General features: G+C 41.5%; 1 pseudogene; it reads left to right on the forward strand.

Annotated features, from left to right (window-relative positions):
* LOC135542927 (dystrophin-like) overlaps window positions 1-6,884 on the forward strand; it is a 19,797-nt pseudogene extending 12,913 nt beyond the window's left edge.
* Window positions 6,885-7,211: the final 327 nt, after the last annotated feature.

A 7,211-nucleotide genomic window follows, 5' to 3' on the forward strand; every position in this document is an offset into this window, starting at 1 on the left:
GTGTGTGCGTCTGTGATTATGTCTACTTGCCCTTGGCCTGAATTGTTCACTGAGTGATTTCTTTAGTTGCTCTGGTAAATTCAGATTTATTTGATGATATTTGATGTCAGTGAACGCTCGTGCGCGTGTGTGTGTGTGATGCAGAGAAGTCATGCGTCAGACCTGCATGAATAAAGGTGTATCTGTTGGAAGACCAAACAGTGAGTAGATCAGACAGTCTGTCCCTTTTGATGCCATTGGGCTGAACCGTATAGAATCCAGAGAACGTTCAAATACACAGAGAGAGACATGTTCACACACACACACACACACACACACACACACACACACACACACACACACACACACACACACACACACACACACACACACACACACACAGACATAACCAATTAAACCTGCTCTTATAAAACAACCCTGGTAATCTGTGTGTGTGAGAGTGGAGTATGAGGGTGTGTGTGTGTGTGTTTGTGAGAGTTGAGTATGGGTACTTGTGTGTGTGTGTGTGTTTGTTCTAATGTGTTTGTGAGGTGTGTCCTCATCTCACCTCTCCTGTGTTCCAGTATGAGGGTGTGTGTGTGTGTGTTTTTTTTGTGAGAGTTGAGTATGGGGACTTGTGTGTGTTTGTTCTAATGCGTTTTGAGGTCCTGCGTCTCATGTCCTCATGTCACCTCTCCTGTGTTCCAGTCCCGTAACTCTGATCAACTTCTGGCCGGTAGATCATGCGTGAGTACCCTGTTCAGTGTCACACACCAATACAGACGCATACACACACACACACACACACACACACACACACACGCACACACACACACACACACACTCCTGTTAGTTATTTTATGTGGCTGTCAGTGTTCATGTATCCTGTGTCTGCTGCAGAACATTAAACCAGCACAACACAACACTCATCCATGTTATCTGTCATACAAAGTACTGTAGTCTATATCAGGTTATAACTCACTGTAGTCTATATCAGGTTATAACTCATCCTGTAGTCTATATCATGTTATAACTCATCCTGTCTGTAGTCTATGTCATGTTATAACTCATCCTGTACTCTGTCTATATCATGTTAGTCTATATCATGTTATAACTCATCCTGATACTGTCTATATCATGTTATAACTCATCCTGTAGTCTATATCATGTTATAACATCCTGTAGTCTATATCATGTTTTGTCACTGTAGTCTATATCATGTTATAACTCATCCTGTCACTGTACTGTAGTCTATATCATGTTATAACTCATCCTGTAGTCTATATCATGTTATAACTCATCCATGTAGTCTATATGTTATAACTCATCCTGTAGTCTATATCATGTTATAACTCATCCTGTTGCAAAACTGTAGTCTATATCATGTTATAACTCATCCTGTAGTCTATATCATGTTATAACTCATCTGTCACTGTAGTCTATATCATGTTATAACTCATCCTGATAGTCTATATCATGTTATAACTCATCCTCTGTAGTCTATATCATGTTATAACTCATCCTGTAGTCTATATCAGGTTATAACTCATCCTGTAGTCTATATCATGTTATAACTCATCCTGTAGTCTATATCAGTTATAACTCATCCTGTAGTCTATATCATGTTATAACTCATCCTGTAGTCTATATCATGTTATAACTCATCCTGTAGTCTATATCATGTTATAACTCATCCTGTCACTGTAGTCTATATCATGTTATAACTCATCCTGTCACTGTAGTCTATATCATGTTATAACTCATCCTGTCTCTGTAGTCTATATCATGTTATAACTCATCCTGTCTCTGTACTGTAGTCTATATCATGTTATAACTCATCCTGTAGTCTATATCATGTTATAACTCATCCTGTCACTGTACTGTAGTCTATATCATGTTATAACTCATCCTGTAGTCTATATCAGGTTATAACTCATCCTGTAGTCTATATCAGGTTATAACTCATCCTGTAGTCTATATCATGTTATAACTCATCCTATATCACTATAACTCATCCTGTAGTCTATATCATGTTATAACTCATCCTGTAGTCTTATCATGTTATAACTCATCCTGTAGTCTATATCAGGTTATAACTCATCCTGTGTCTATATCATGTTATAACTCATCTATATCCATATCATGTTATAACTGTCACATATCAGTCATCCTGTAGTCTATATCATGTTATAACTCATCTGTAGTCTATATCATGTTATAACTCATCCTGTCACTGTACTGTAGTAACTATGTCATGTTATAACTCATCCTGTCAACACTGTAGTCTATATCATGTTATAACTCATCCTGTCTCTGTAGTCTATATCATGTTATAACTCATCCTGTCTCTGTACTGTAGTCTATATCATGTTATAACTCATCCTGTTACTGTAGTCTATATCATGTTATAACTCATCCCTGTAGTCTATATCATGTTATAACTCATCCTGTCACTGTACAGTAGTCTATATCTTTATGTTATAACTCAAATGTAGTCTATATCATGTTATAACTCATCCTGTAGTCTATATCATGTTATAACTCATCCTGTCTCTGCACTGTGCTGTGGGTGCTAGGGGCTATATAGAGCTCTGTGGTTCATATTGACATGACACTGTCTAGTGGACCTGTTGAAGCGTGTGTTGTCTGGATCATAACAGCTGACATCTTTAGGTTTTATTCCCTCTGTGTCTTTCTCTTTCGTTCTCTTCCACTCCTCTCCTCTCTCTCTGTCTGCAGGCCTGCGTCCTCCCCCCAGCTTTCCCATGACGACACCCATTCACGCATCGAGCATTACGCCAGCCGGTAAGATAAAGACACACGTGTATTTACGTAGTTAGACTCTAATCTCTCAGCTACTGATTGACTGTAGAGTTACTCTGTCTGGGAGTGTAGACCCACTCACTGAATGTTGAACTTTAGACCTTGTTTCAACCAGATACTGACAGGCATTCTCGTGTAATGCTGATTCCACCTTCAGTAGAGGTTTTTCTCCCCTTGTTAACTAAACTGGTGGATCTTTACTCTGTCACCGTTTACCTGAGGCTTGTACCATGGTATTCAGCCCAGAGTCTACCACTGAATTGTCCTGGAACAATAGAGATGGTATTCATCCCAGAGTCTACCACTGAATTGTCCTGGAACAATAGAAATGGTATTCAGCCCAGAGTCTACCACTGAATTGTCCTGGAACAATAGAGATGGTATTCATCCCAGAGTCTACCACTGAATTGTCCTGGAACAATAGAGATGGTAACAGGGTCTACCACTGAATTGTCCTGGAACAATAAATGGTATTCAGCCCAGAGTCTACCACTGAATTGTCCTGGAACAATAGAGATGGTATTCATCCCAGAGTCTACCACTGAATTGTCCTGGAACAATAGAGATGGTATTCAGCCCAGAGTCTACCACTGAATTGTCCTGGAAACAATAGAGATGGTATTCAGCCCAGAGTCTACCACTGAATTGTCCTGGAACAATAGAGATGGTATTCATCCCAGAGTTACCACTGAATTGTCCTGGAACAATAGAGATGGTATTCAGCCCAGAGTCTACCACTGAATTGTCCTGGAACAATAGAGATGGTATTCAGCCCAGAGTCTACCACTGAATTGTCCTGGAACAATAGAGATGGTATTTCATCCCAGAATTGTCTGGAACAATAGAGATGGTATTCAGCCCAGAGTACCACTGAATTGTCCTGGAGCAACAGAGATGGTATTCATCCAGAGTCTACCACTGAATTGTCCTGGAACAATAGAGATGGTATTCAGCCCAGAGTCTACTTACTGAATTGTCCTGGAACAATAGAGATGGTATTCATCCCATGGTCTACCACTGAATTGTCCTGGAACAATAGAGATGGTATTCAGTCCAGGTCTACCACTGAATTGTCCTGGAACAATAGAGATGGTATTCAGCCCAGGGTCTACCACTGAATTGTCCTGGAACAATAGAGATGGTATCAGCCCAGGGTCTACCACTGAAGTCTGGAACATGTTATTCAGCCCAGAGTCCAGGGTCTACCACTGAATTGTCCTGGAACAATAGAGATGGTATTCAGCCCAGAGTCTACCACTGAATTGTCCTGGAACAATAGAGATGGTATACAGCCCAGAGTCTACCACTAAATTGTCCTGGAACCATCCCAGAGTCTACCACTGAATTGTCCTGGAACAATAGAGATGATATTCAGCCCAGGGTCTACCACTGAATTGTCCTGGAACAATAGAGATGGTATTCAGCCCAGAGTCTACCACTGAATTGTCCTGGAACAACAGAGATGGTATTCATCCCAGAGTCTACCCCAATTGTCCTCGAACATGATGGTATTCAGCCCCAGTCTCACTGAATTGTCCTGGAACAATAGAGATGGTATTCAGCCCAGAGTCTACCACTGAATGGAACAATAGAGATGGTATTCAGCCCAGAGTCTACCACTGAATTGTCCTGGAACAACAGAGATGGTATTCATCCCGAAGAGTCTACCACTGAATTGTCTGGGAGATGGTATTCATCCCAGAGTCTACCACTGAATTGTCCTGGAACAATAGAGATGGTATTCAGTCCAGAGTCTACTGACTGTCCTGGAACAATAGAGATGTAATCCTGATCTACCACTGAATTGTCCTGGAAGAATAGAGATTTTCAGCCCTTGTCTACCACTGAATTGTCCTGGAACAATGAGATGGTATACAGCCCAGAGTCTACCACTGAATTTCCTGGAACAATAGAGATGGTATTCAGCCCAGAGTCTCCAGAGTCTGGAACAATAGAGATGGTATTCATGGGGTCTACCACGAATTGTCCTGGAACAATAGAGATGGTATTCAGTAGAGTCTACCACTGAATTGTCCTGGAACAATAGAGATGGTATTCAGCCCAGAGTCAGGACCACTGAATTGTCCTGGAACAATAGAGATGGTATTCAGCCCAGAGTCTACCACTGAATTGTCCTGGAACAATAGAGATGGTATTCAGCCCAGAGTCTACCACTGAATTGTCCTGGAACAATAGAGATGGTATTCATCCCAGAGTCCCACTGAATTGTCCTGGAACAGGTATTCATCCCAGAGTCTACCACTGAATTGTCCTGGAACAATAGGAGATGGTATTCATATTACCACTGAATTGTCCTGGAACAATAGAGATGGTATTCCAGAGTCTACCACTGAATTGTCCTGGAACAATAGAGATGGTATTCAGTCCAGAGTCTACCACTGAATTGTCCTGGAACAATAGAGATGGTATTCAGCCCAGAGTCCAGGATCTACCACTGAATTGTCCTGGAACAATAGAGATGGTATTCAGCCCAGAATTGTCCTCCAGGATCTACTCACTGAATTGTCCTGGAACAATAGAGATGGTATTCAGCCCAGAATCCAGGATCTACCACTGAATTGTCCTGGAACAATAGAGATGGTATTCAGCCCAGAGTCCAGGATCTACCACTGAATTGTCCTGGAACAATAGAGATGGTATTCAGCCCAGAGTCCAGGGTCTACCACTGAATTGTCCTGGAACAATAGAAATGGTATTCAGCCCAGAGTCTACCACTGAATTGTCCTGGAACAATAGAGATGGTATTCAGCCCAGGGTCTACCACTGAATTGTCCTGAACAATGAGATGGTATTCAGCCCAGAGTCCAGGGTCTACCACTGAATTGTCCTGGAAGAATGAAGATGGTCTCAGCCCAGAGTCTACCACTGGTTGTCCTGGAAAATAGAGATGGTATTCACCAGAGACCACTGAATTGTCCTGGAACAATAGAGATGGTATTCATCCCAGAGTCCCACTGAATTGTCCTGGAACAATAGAGATGGTATTCAGCCCAGGGTCTACCACTGAATTGTCCTGGAACAATAGAGATGTATTCAGTCCAGAGTCTACCACTGAATTGTCCTGGAACAACAGAGTGGAGTTCCCAGAGTGTGAAGCTGTTGTTGTCTCTGTGAGGTGGGTTCTGTCTAGAGCAGTCATGAGTGGCTGCCCAGGTCTCCTGCGGATGGTTTAAGTCATTACCTTCATCCCCTAAACAGAGCACGCTGAATATTTTAAATGCTCAACTAACTATCACACTATTCATTGGACAACATTGAATATCTATAGACTATCTATAGACCATCTATAGTTATTAGACCATCTATAGTCCATCAACAGAGATGGTATTCCAGCCCAGGGTTCACCACTGAATTGACCTGGATCTAGAGATTATAGCCCATCTACCACTTATAGACCAACTAGAGTTATAGACCATCTATCACTGAATTGTCCTGGAACATCTAGAGATGGTATTCAGCCCAGATCTATGAATTGTCCTGGAACAATAGAGATTATTCAGTAGACCACTGAATTGGACCGTCTATTATCCTGGAACATCTAGAGATTATAGACCAGGGTCTACCATGAATTGACCTGGAACAATAGAAATTATTAGACCATCTATAGAATGTCCTGGAATATAGACCATGGTATTCAGCCCAGAGTCCAGGATCTACCACTGAATTGTCCTGGAACAATAGAGATGGTATTCAGCCCAATCTACCACTGAATTGTCCTGGGAACAATAGAAATGGTATTAGACCAGAGTCTACCACTGAATTGTCCTGGAACAATATAGTTATTCCAGCCCAGAGTCCAGGATCTACCATGAATTGTCCTGGAACAATAGAGATTTATCAGTTATAGACCAGGACTGACCACTGAATTGTCCACAATAGAGATGGTATCAGCCCAGAGTCTACCATTGAATTGCCCTGGCAGTGCTGCCCATTCTGTACTAAATATAGTTAAAAAGTGAATGTGACTACAGAAATGAATGTAACTCCCCCCACAGGTTAGCTGAAATGGAGAACCGAATGGATCTTATCTGAATGACAGTACTCACCCTGAGAGCATGTGAGCCCACTCCCATCTATCAATCCTGTCGTTGATTGGCTTGCTTTGTGAATTGGCTATAGTTAGGTGTTTTAGCTGTGTTGTCTCTGAGGTGGGTTCTGTCAGAGCAGTCATGAGTTACTTGGAGTCTCCTACGGATGGTTTTTAAAGGTCCATTTAACTATCCCCTAAACAGAGCATCTATAGTTTTAAATGCTCAACTAACTATCACACACACTGTTCATTGACATAGTTATAGACCATCTATAGTTATAGACCATCTATAGTTATAGACCATCTATAGACCATCTATAGTTATAGACCATCTATAGTTATAGACCATCTATAGTTA

The sequence above is a fragment of the Oncorhynchus masou genome, chromosome 7 (genome assembly GCF_036934945.1).
Source record: "Oncorhynchus masou masou isolate Uvic2021 chromosome 7, UVic_Omas_1.1, whole genome shotgun sequence".
NCBI classification, from domain to species: domain Eukaryota; kingdom Metazoa; phylum Chordata; class Actinopteri; order Salmoniformes; family Salmonidae; genus Oncorhynchus; species Oncorhynchus masou.